This window comes from Cryptomeria japonica, unplaced genomic scaffold, assembly GCF_030272615.1.
Source record: "Cryptomeria japonica unplaced genomic scaffold, Sugi_1.0 HiC_scaffold_64, whole genome shotgun sequence".
Lineage (NCBI taxonomy): Eukaryota > Viridiplantae > Streptophyta > Pinopsida > Cupressales > Cupressaceae > Cryptomeria > Cryptomeria japonica.
The window spans coordinates 217,501-230,000 of record NW_026728886.1 but is presented as its reverse complement, the minus strand read 5'-3'; positions in this window follow the sequence as shown (position 1 = coordinate 230,000).

The window sequence follows — 12,500 nt, the reverse complement described above, 5'->3', positions numbered from 1 at the left end:
TGAAGGCAGGAAGCCTGGACGAAAGAGGCTACGAGGTCACCTCGAAGCGGTCTAAGAATCGGGCGCACTTGGGGCGACTACCAGTGCCAACCCCTTATCCCGCGGTGCGTCCGACACACAGAAATTTCCAAGGCGGCCAAGGAGCCTCCCCGCATAGCAATCGGGGTGTGAGGTTACGGATGCAGCATTGATAGCAATCGAGGTGGGAGGCGAAGGATGCAGAAGTGAGAGCCGAGGGATGTAGCAGAGATAGCAATCGGGGTGTGTGATGCAGAAGAGATAGCAATCGAGGTGTGCGGTGGGAAGGGCCCAGCAGCCAGAATGCATGAAGCGACGGATGAAGCAGTGATGACAACCGGGCTGTGAGGAGAGGAGGGATGCAGCCAAGAAAGCAATCAGGGCTCGAGGCAAGGGATGCATCAAGGATAGCAATCATGTTGTGAGGCGAGATTCCAAAGGCTAAACGTGAGAGGCTGCAGGGTCGACTCAGAGAGGTCTATGCATGTGAGAGGCTGAAAGCAAGGTCAACTCGGAGCGGTCTATGCATCGGGCGCGCTTGGGGCGACTACCAGTGCCAACCCCTTATCCCGCGACGCGTCCGACAAAGAGAACGTTCCAAGGCGGCAGAGGAGGTTACCAGCCGAAGGATGCAGTAGCAATAACAGGTATAGTTCCGCGGCGGCCGAGAAGACTCACCGCATAGGAATCGGGATGCGAGGCGAGGGATGCGGCGGGAAGGCCCCGACGGCTAAACGGAAGAGGCTGCAGGGCCGCCTCGGAATGGTCCAAGCATCGGACGCGATTGGGACGACTACCAGTGCCAACCCCTTATCCCGCGATGCGTCCGATACACAGATAGTTCCAAGGCGGCCGAGGAGCCTCACCGCATATCAATCGGGGTGCGAGGCGAGGGATGGGGCGGGAAGGCCCCAACGGCTAGACGGAAGAGGCTTCAGGGCCACCTCGGAATGCTCCAAGCATCGGACGCGCTTGGGGCGACTACCAGTGCCAACCCCTTATCCCGCGATGCGTCCGATACACAGATGGTTCCAAGGCGGCCGAGGAGCCTCACCGCATAGCAATCGGGGGTGCGAGGCGAGGGATGGGGCGGGAAGGCCCCAACGGCTAGACGGAAGAGGCTTCAGGGCCGCCTCGGAATGGTCCAAGCATCGGACGCGCTTGGGGCGACTACCAGTGACAACCCCTCATCCCGCGATGCGTCCGATACGAAGATGGTTCCAAGGCGGCCGAGGAGCCTCACCGCATAGCAATCGGGGTGCGAGGTGGGGGATGCGGCGAGATGGCCCCAACGGCTAGACGGAAGAGGCCACAGGGCCGCGTCGGAATAGTCCAAGCATCGGACGCGCTTGGGGCGACTACCAGTGACAACCCCTTATCCCGCGATGCGTCCGATACGAAGATAGTTCCAAGGCGGCCGAGGAGCCTCACCGCATAGCAATCCGGGTGCGAGGTGGGGGATGCGGCGAGATGGCCCCAACGGCTAGACGGAAGAGGCTGCAGGGCCGCCTCGGAATAGTCCAAGCATCGGACGCGCTTGGGGCGACTACCAGTGACAACCCCTTATCCCGCGATGCTTCCGATACGAAGACAGTTCCAAGGCGGCCGAGGAGCCTCACCGCATAGCAATGGGGGTGCGAGGTGAGGGATGCGGCGAGATGGCCCCAACGGCTAGACGGAAGAGGCCACAGGGCCGCCTCGGAATAGTCCAAGCATCGGACGCGCTTGGGGCGACTACCAGTGACAACCCCTTATCCCGCGATGCATCCGATACGAAGATAGTTCCCAGGCGGCCGAGGAGCCTCACCGCATAGCAATCGGGGTGCGAGGCGAGGGATGCGGCGAGATGGCCCCAAAGGGTAGACGGAAGAGGCTGCGGGGCCGCCTCGGAATAGTCCAAGCATCGAACGCGCTTGGGGCGACTACCACTGCCAACCCCTTATCCCGCGATGCGTCCGATACACAGATAGTTCCGAGGCGGCCGAGGAGCTGGGGGATGCGGCGAGATGGCCCCAACGGCTAGACGGAAGAGGCTGCAGGGCCGCCTCGGAATAGTCCAAGCATCGGACGCGCTTGGGGCGACTACCAGTGACAACCCCTTATCCCGCGATGCGTCCGATACACAGATAGTTCCGAGGCGGCCAAGGAGCCTCACCGCATAGCAATCGTGGTGCGAGGTGGGGGATGCAGCGAGATGGCCCCAACGGCTAGACGGAAGAGGCTGCAGGGCTGCCTCGGAATGGTCCAAGCATCGGACGCGCTTGGGGCGACTACCACTGCCAACCCCTTATCCCGCGATGCGTCCGATACACAGATAGTTCCAAGGCGGCCGAGGAGCCTCACCGAATAGCAATCGGGGTGCGAGGCGAGGGATGCGGCGAGAAAGCCCCAACGGCTAGAGGGAAGAGGCTTCAGGTCCGCCTCGGAATGGTCCAAGCATCGGACGCGCTTGGGGCGACTACCAGTGACAACCCCTTATCCCGCGACGCGTCCGATACACAGATAGTTCCAAGGCGGCCGAGGAGCCTCACCGCATAGCAATCGGGGTGCGAGGCGAGGGATGCGGCGAGAAGGACCCAACGGCTAGACGGAAGAGGCTTCAGGGCCGCCTCGGAATGGTCCAAGCATCGGACGCGCTTGGGGCGACTACCAGTGACAACCCCTTATCCCGCGACGCGTCCGATACACAGATAGTTCCAAGGCGGCCGAGGAGCCTCACCGCATAGCAATCGGGGTGCGAGGCGAGGGATGCGGCGAGAAGGACCCAACGGCTAGACGGAAGAGGCTTCAGGTCCGCCTCGGAATGGTCCAAGCATCGGACGCGCTTGGGGCGACTACCAGTGACAACCCCTTATCCCGCGACGCGTCCGATACACAGATAGTTCCAAGGCGGCCGAGGAGCCTCACCGCATAGCAATCGGGGTGCGAGGCGAGGGATGCGGCGAGAAGGACCCAACGGCTAGACGGAAGAGGCTTCAGGGCCGCCTCGGAATGGTCCAAGCATCGGACGCGCTTGGGGCGACTACCAGTGACAACCCCTTATCCCGCGACGCGTCCGATACACAGATAGTTCCAAGGCGGCCGAGGAGCCTCACCGCATAGCAATCGGGGTGCGAGGCGAGGGATGCGGCGAGAAGGACCCAACGGCTAGACGGAAGAGGCTTCAGGGCCGCCTCGGAATGGTCCAAGCATCGGACGCGCTTGGGGCGACTACCAGTGACAACCCCTTATCCCGCGACGCGTCCGATACACAGATAGTTCCAAGGCGGCCGAGGAGCCTCACCGCATAGCAATCGGGGTGCGAGGCGAGGGATGCGGCAAGAAGGACCCAACGGCTAGACGGAAGAGGCTTCAGGGCCGCCTCGGAATGGTCCAAGCATCGGACGCGCTTGGGGCGACTACCAGTGACAACCCCTTATCCCGCGACGCGTCCGATACACAGATAGTTCCAAGGCGGCCGAGGAGCCTCACCGCATAGCAATCGGGGTGCGAGGCGAGGGATGCGGCGAGAAGGACCCAACGGCTAGACGGAAGAGGCTTCAGGTCCGCCTCGGAATGGTCCAAGCATCGGACGCGCTTGGGGCGACTACCAGTGACAACCCCTTATCCCGCGACGCGTCCGATACACAGATAGTTCCAAGGCGGCCGAGGAGCCTCACCGCATAGCAATCGGGGTGCGAGGCGAGGGATGCGGCGAGAAGGACCCAACGGCTAGACGGAAGAGGCTTCAGGGCCGCCTCGGAATGGTCCAAGCATCGGACGCGCTTGGGGCGACTACCAGTGACAACCCCTTATCCCGCGACGCGTCCGATACACAGATAGTTCCAAGGCGGCCGAGGAGCCTCACCGCATAGCAATCGGGGTGCGAGGCGAGGGATGCGGCGAGAAGGACCCAACGGCTAGACGGAAGAGGCTTCAGGGCCGCCTCGGAATGGTCCAAGCATCGGACGCGCTTGGGGCGACTACCAGTGACAACCCCTTATCCCGCGACGCGTCCGATACACAGATAGTTCCAAGGCGGCCGAGGAGCCTCACCGCATAGCAATCGGGGTGCGAGGCGAGGGATGCGGCGAGAAGGACCCAACGGCTAGACGGAAGAGGCTTCAGGGCCGCCTCGGAATGGTCCAAGCATCGGACGCGCTTGGGGCGACTACCAGTGACAACCCCTTATCCCGCGACGCGTCCGATACACAGATAGTTCCAAGGCGGCCGAGGAGCCTCACCGCATAGCAATCGGGGTGCGAGGCGAGGGATGCGGCGAGAAGGACCCAACGGCTAGACGGAAGAGGCTTCAGGGCCGCCTCGGAATGGTCCAAGCATCGGACGCGCTTGGGGCGACTACCAGTGACAACCCCTTATCCCGCGACGCGTCCGATACACAGATAGTTCCAAGGCGGCCGAGGAGCCTCACCGCATAGCAATCGGGGTGCGAGGCGAGGGATGCGGCGAGAAGGACCCAACGGCTAGACGGAAGAGGCTTCAGGGCCGCCTCGGAATGGTCCAAGCATCGGACGCGCTTGGGGCGACTACCAGTGACAACCCCTTATCCCGCGACGCGTCCGATACACAGATAGTTCCAAGGCGGCCGAGGAGCCTCACCGCATAGCAATCGGGGTGCGAGGCGAGGGATGCGGCGAGAAGGACCCAACGGCTAGACGGAAGAGGCTTCAGGGCCGCCTGGGAATGGTCCATGCATCGCACGCGCTTGGGGCGACTACCAGTGACAACCCCTTATCCCGCGACGCGTCCGATACACAGATAGTTCCAAGGCGGCCGAGGAGCCTCACCGCATAGCAATCGGGGTGCGAGGCGAGGGATACGGGAGAAGGACCCAACGGCTAGACGGAAGAGGCTTCAGGGCCGCCTCGGAATGGTCCAAGCATCGGACGCGCTTGGGGCGACTACCAGTGACAACCCCTTATCCCGCGACGCGTCCGATACACAGATAGTTCCAAGGCGGCCGAGGAGCCTCACCGCATAGCAATCGGGGTGCGAGTCGAGGGATGCGGCGAGAAGGACCCAACGGCTAGACGGAAGAGGCTTCAGGGCCGCCTCGGAATGGTCCAAGCATCGGACGCGCTTGGGGCGACTACCAGTGACAACCCCTTATCCCGCGATGCGTCTGATACACAGATAGTTCCAAGGCGGCCGAGGAGCCTCACCGCATAGCAATCGGGGTGCGAGGCAAGGGATGCGGCGAGAAGGACCCAACGGCTAGACGGAAGAGGCTTCAGGGCCGCCTCGGAATGGTCCAAGCATCGGACGCGCTTGGGGCGACTACCGTTGCCAACCCCTTATCCCGCGATGCGTCTGATACACAGATAGTTCCGAGGCGGCCGAGGAGCCTCACCGCATAGCAATCGGGTTGCGAGGCAGATTATTGGGAAGGGAACCCCCTGGGATGCGGCTCAAGCAGTGCCCAAAGGGACTGGAATGCGGAATCACATCGAGAGACCCAAATGCTATACGAGGGCTCAAATCGAATTATCGATTTGGCCACGACATGGACGCATCGGAACGACTACCTTTGCCGAACCACTCGCAATTGCATCCATACCGAAACCAATAGACATTTCCGTTAGAGCCCTCGCATAGCATTCGGGAATCTCGCATGCCCCTCTAAATCGACCAATGCTGGCGCTCAACGAAAATCCGAGCGCTACCACCGTTCGAGCGCCAGCATTGGTCGAGTTAGAGGGGCACGGGGGAGAATGCTCCAGTCAACACCTCCCCTATATAAGTTATTTGTCCGATTCTCGCACAACCGTAGTCTGCCTCGTCGAATCAAACAACGGTCCCAGATTCCGACTTCCGTTCCGTAGAGACCCAAAAGCTAGATGGAGGCTCGCAAGAAAGAGAGTCGGCGCATAGCAATCGGGTTTCTCGAACGTTTAGGGACCGAGCTCACTTGCGGATAGGGCAAAATCCGCCAAGCAACCCAAAAGCTAGACGGGGGCTCGAATCGAATCGCCTAGGCGGCCACAACAACGACGTGTTGGATCGACTACCAGTGCCAAACCATTCAGCAAGACTAGTCTGTGTCGAGGCCGGATAGAGATTCTCAGAGAGCGCCCGTATAGCATTTAGGAGACCTGCCGCGTCCCTCACACTCGACAAATGGTGGTGCACGTTTATAAATCCGAGCGATCCCAACCCTTTCAAGCACCAACATCGGTCGAGATAGAGGGGCACGGAGGGGGCTGCGTGAGACAACACAGTCCCCTATATAAGTTATTTGTCCGATTCTCACACATCCGAAGAATGGTCATCAAATCGGACAACAGCCCAAACTTCCGACTTCCGTCCCAGAAAGCCCAAGAGCTATCTAAAACGTTCATGGCCGGAACTCGATCGCGGCTATACCAGTCCGCCAAGCAACCCAAAAGCTAGACTGGAGCTCTAGTCGAATCACCTCTGTGGCCATTGCAAGGACGTGTTGGAGCGACTACCATTGCCGAACCATTCCGCAGGTCGAGTCCATACCAAGGCCGCATAGAGATTCACGATGAGCTCCTGCATAGCAATCAGGAGACTTGCCGTGTCCATCACAATCGATAAATCCTGGTGCAAGATTTTTGCATCCGAGCGCTCCAACCAGTCGAGCACCAGCATCAATCGACATAAACGGGCACGGGGGGAGGATGCTCGAGAACACTACCTCCCCTATATAAGTTATTTGTCCGATTCTCAAGCAGCCGAAGTCTGGTCATCGAATCGGGTCAAAGACCACAACTTCCGACTTTACCCACAATGCAAGTCATCGAATCGAACATCGGCCCCCGAGTCGGACTCCATGCGTATGTCAGGTCATCGGACCCAAATTCCGCCTTCCTGCGCATGGCGGGCCATCAATATCAACTCGGTCATCGGACCCAAACTCCGCCTTTCTGCGCATGGCACGCCTTCAAATCGGTCATCGGACCCAAATTCCGCCTTCCTGTGCATGGCGGGCCATCAACATCAACTCGGTCATCGGACCCAAATTCCGCCTTTCTGCGCATGGCACGCCATCAACTCGGTCATCGGACCCAAATTCCGCCTTCCTGCGCATGGCAGGTCATCGGACACAAATTCAGACCTCGCCAATATGCCTACGTATCGAATCGGTCATCGGACCCAACTTCCGACTTCATCCATACTGTAGGGTCTTTGAGGTTGGCGCGGTGCGCTCAACCCGGGGAGTCGACCCATCGAAGCATACACCTCCCCTATATAAGCTATTTGTCCGATTCCCACACCTGTGTAGTTTGCACCTCTGACCAGGACATCGACCCCAACTTCCGAACTCGACTGCAACGACGGCACCAGCGCCTTGGTGCGCACCTTGCGACGCACAGTCCCAACATTCGCCTTCCTGCACATGGCAGGTCATCGGACCCAAATTCCGACCTCGCGAGTATGCCTACATATCGAATCGGTCATCGGACACAACTTCCGACTTCATCCATACCGTAGGGTCTTTGAGGTTGGCGCGGTGCGCTCAACCCGGGGAGTCGACCCAACGAAGCATACACCTCCCCTATATAAGCTATTTGTCCGATTCCCACACCTGTGTAGTTTGCACCTCCGATCAGGACATCGACCCCAACTTCCGAACTCGCCTGCAACGACCGAACCAGCGCCTTGGTGCGCACCTTGCAACGCACAGTGCCAACATTCGCCTTCCTGCACATGGCAGGTCATCGGACCCAAATTCCGACCTCGCGAGTATGCCTACATATCGAATCGGTCATCGGACCCAACTTCCGACTTCATCCATACCGTAGGGTCTTTGAGGTTGGCGCGGTGCGCTCAACCCGGGGAGTCGACCCAACGAAGCATACACCTCCCCTATATAAGCTATTTGTCCGATTCCCACACCTGTGTAGCTTGCACCTCCGATCAGGACATCGACCCCAACTTCCGAACTCGACTAAAAAGACCGCACCAGCACCTTGGTGTGCACCTTGCAACGCACAGTGCCAACATTCGCCTTCCTGCACATGGCAGGTCATCGGACCCAAATTCCGACCTCATGAGCATACCTACTAATCGAATCGGTCATCGGACCCAACTTCCGACTTCATCCATACCGTAGGGTCTTTGAGGTTGGCGCGGTGCGCTCAACCTGGGGAGTCGACCCATCGAAGCATACACCTCCCCTATATAAGCTATTTGTCCGATTCCGACACCTGTGTAGTTTGCACCTCCGCTCAGGACATCGACCCCAACTTCCGAACTCGCCTGCAACGACCGAACCAGCGCCTTGGTGCGCACCAAAAGTGCGCACTTTTGGAGGGCACTTTTGTGCGCTCCAAAGGTGCGCACTTTTGGAGGGCACTTTTGTGCGCTCCAAAGGTGCGCACTTTTGGAGGGCACTTTTTGGAGGGCACTTTTGTGCGCTCCAAAGGTGCGCACTTTTGGAGGGCACTTTTTGGAGGGCACTTTTCTGCGCTCCAAAGGTGCGCACTTTTGGAGGGCACTTTTCTGCGCTCCAAAGGTGCGCACTTTTGGAGGGCACTTTTTGGAGGGCACTTTTCTGCGCTCCAAAGGTGCGCACTTTTGGAGGGCACTTTTTGGAGGGCACTTTTCTGCGCTCCAAAGGTGCGCACTTTTGGAGGGCACTTTTGTGCACTCCAAAGGTGCACACTTTTGGAGGGCACTTTTTGGAGGGCACTTTTCTGCACTCCAAAGGTGCGCACTTTTGGAGGGCACTTTTTGGAGGGCACTTTTGTGCGCTCCAAAGGTGCGCACTTTTGGAGGGCACTTTTTGGAGGGCACTTTTGTGCGCTCCAAAGGTGCGCACTTTTGGAGGGCACTTTTGTGCACTCCAAAGGTGCGCACTTTTGGAGGGCACTTTTCCTGCGCTCCAAAGGTGCACACCTAGGTGAGCACCTTCGACCACACCTTGTAGCACACCAAACTCTGACTTTCGACTTCATCCGCAATGCAGGGTCTTTGAGGTTGGCGCAATGCGCACAACCAGGGGAGTCGACCCATCAAACCCAACACCTCCCCTATATAAGCTATTTGTCTGATTCTCATACATGCGTAGCCTGCAGGAGCAATTAGGACATCGACCCCAACTTTCGGCTTCTAAACGAAAACAAGGTCTTTGAGGTTGGTGTAATGCGAACAACTAGGGGAGTCAACCCATCAAACCCAACACCTCCCCTATATAAGCTATTTGTCTGATTCTCATACATGTGTAGTCTACAGGAGCAATTAGGACATCGACCCCAACTTTTGACTTCTTAACGAAAACAAGGTCTTTGAGGTTGACGTAATGCGCACAACCAGGGGAGTCGACCCATCAAACCCAACACCTCCCCTATATAAGCTATTTGTCCGATTCTCATACATGTGTAGCCTACAGGAGCCATTAGGACATTGACCCCAACTTTTGACTTCTTAACGAAAACAAGGTCTTTGAGGTTGGCGTAATGCGCACAACCAAGGGAGTTGACCCATCAAACCCAACACCTCCCCTATATAAGCTATTTGTCTGATTCTCATACATGTGTAGCCTGCAACAACGATTAGGACATCCACCCCAACTTCTGAATTCGTCTGCGTTGACCGCACCAAAGGTGCACGCCTTGGTGCTCACCAAAATCCGACTTCCGACTTCTTCTGCTATGCGGGGTCTTTGAGGTTGGCGCAGTGCGCACAACCAGGGGAGTCAACCCACCGAATGCAACACCTCCCCTATATAAGCTATTTGTCTGATTCTCATACATGCGTAGACTGCAGCAATGATTAGGACATCCACCCCAACTTTTGACTTCTTAAACAAGACAGGGTCTTTGAAGTTGGTGCAGTGCACACAACCAGGGGAGTCGACCCATCAAACGCAACACCTCCCCTATATAAAGCTATTTGTCCGATTCTCATACGTGTAGTCTGCAGCAGCGATTAGGACATCGACCCCAACTTCCGAATTCGTTTGCATTGACCGCACCAAAGGTGCACGCCTTGGTGTGCACCTTGGAGTGCACTTTGGTGCTCACCTCGGTGCACACTTTGGTGTGCACCTCGGTGTGCACCAAAGGTGCGCACCTTGGAGCGCACCAAAGGTGTACACTTTGGAGCGCACCACATAGGGTCTTTGAGAGGTTGGCGCAGTGCGCACACCAAGGTGGGTGTTGAGGTGCGTGCCGAGGTGGGTGGGTGCTAGGGTGCGCTCCATGGTGGGTGCCAGGGTGGGTGCGTGCTAGGGTGGATTCCAAAGAGGGTCATAGGGTGGGTGCCAAGGTGGGTTGGTGATATAGTGGGTTCAAAGGTGGGTACTAGGGTGGGTTCCAAGGTGGGTCACAAGTTGGGTGCCAGGATGCGTGGGTGTTAGGTTGGGTGCCAAGGTGGGCTCCTGCGTGGGTGGGTGCTAGGGTGGGTTTCAAGGTGGACGCGAGGGCGGGTGCCAAGGTGGGTAACAAGTTGGGTGTTAGGATGGGTGAGTGCTAGAGTGGGTGCCAAGGTGGGTGGGTGCTAAGGTGGATGCCAAGGTGGTTCACAGGGTGGGTGGGTTCTAGGGTGAGTTCCAAGGTGGGTCACAGGTTTAGTGCTAGGGTGCGTGTCAAGGCGGGTGTCGAGGTGCCTGGGTGCTAGGGTGTGGATGCCAATGTGGGTCATAGGGTGGGTACTAGGGTGGGCTGCAATGTGGGTGCCAAGGTGGGTAACATGCTCGGTTGGTTCTAAATTGGGTGTCAGGGTGGGTGTGCACCCACCTTGCCCGAGGTGGGTGCCAAGGTGCCAGTGTGGGTGGGTGCTAAGGTGGATGCCAAGGTGGGTGAGAAGGTGGGTGATAGGTTGAGTGGTAGGATGGGTGGGTGCCAAGATGGGTCACAGGGTGGGTGCAAGGGTGGGTAGGTGCTAGGGTTGGTGTCAGGGTGGGTGGGTGCTAGGTTGGGTTCCAAGGTGGGTGCGAGGGTGAGTGTCAAGGTGGGTCACAGGTTAGGTGCTAGGATGGGTGAGTGCTAGGGTGCAAAGGTGCCAGGGTGGGTGCTAGGATGGGTCGATGCTAGGGTGAGTGGCAAGGTGGGTCCACAAGTGTCAAGGTGGGTGCCGAGGTGGGTGCCAACTTGGGTTCCAAGGTGGGTGCCAAGTGGGCGACTGCTATGGTGGATGCCAAGGTGGGTCACGGGGTGGGTGCCAAGTTGCTAGGTTGTGTTCCAAGGTGGGTGCCAACGTGGCTGCTAGGGTGCGTGGGTTAAAGGGTGTGTCACAACGTGGGTGCCAGGATGGGTGCGCACCCACACTGGCCAAGACGGGTGCAAGGTTGGGTTCCAAGCCCGGTCACAGGCTGGGTGCTAGGATGGGTGGGTGCCAAGGTGGGCACCAGGGTGGGTGCACCCACCCTGGCCAAGGTGGGTCACGGGGTGGGTCCTAGGGTGGGTAACGGGGTGGGTACTAAGGTGCGTGCCAAGGTGGGTCATGGGGTGGGTGCCAAGGTGGGCACCAGGGTGGGTGTGCACCAACCCTAGCCAGGGTAGGTCACGGGGTGGTTGTCGGGGTGGGCGTCAAGGAGCCAAGGTGGGTGGCAAGTAGCCAAGTTGCGTGCCAAGGTGGGTGTCGGGGTGGGTGCCAAGGATCCAAGGTGGGTGCCAAGGAACCAAGGTGGGTGTCTGGGTGGGTGCCGAGGTGGGAGCCAGGGTGGGTCCCAAGGTGAGTGCAAAGGTGGGTGCCAGGGTCAAGGTGAGTGCCAATGTGGGTTCCAAGGTGCCAGGGTCAGGGTGAGTGCCAATGTGGGTTCAAAGGTGCTAAGTTGGGTGCGAGGTTGGGTGCGAGGGTGGGTGGGTGCCAAGGTGTGCTAGGTGGAAGCCCGGGTGGGTCGGCATCCCATGGGTGTCGAGTTGGGTGCCTGATGGGTGCTTCTTGTCAAGTTTTAGTCGTCGGGACTCATTTCGAGCCTTAGAGGTCGTTTCTTGTCCGGTTGCCCTGTCTTCGACCTGGGAACCCAATTTTGGTCCTCGGGTCCCATTTTTTTTTGTCTCGCATCCCACTTTTGGCCTGTGGCCTTTTCGGGGTCGATTCTCGTTTTGGGCATCAGAGCATGTTTCTTCTCCTAAAACCCAATATTTGTTTATTAAGTCTCGGAACACATTTTTGTTCTCGTGGACCCATCATGGGTCTTGGAACGCATTTGTGGTCCTTGGGTCCCATTTTGCATCCCGAAACTTGTGTTTTGGTGCTTGATCCCTATTTTGGGTGCCCACCTTGCACCAAGTGCGCACCCGGGGCAAACCGAGCGCCTTGGTGCACCGGGGCAAGATCGAGCGTGCACCCGAGGCGCCCCGAACATGCACCAAGGTGCACTCGGCCCACATGTGAGCGCAGGTCGTTGCGCCCGAGGTGGTGTGTGGGCACCGCGTTGCAGACGGGACACTGCACGCACACGACGCCCCGTCCAGGTGCACGCACGTAGGCCGGGCCGGGTGCACACCCGACGCCCTAGCAAGGTGCGCGCACCCGGGCAGGGCTCACACTTGGCGAACGGGGCGCACTTC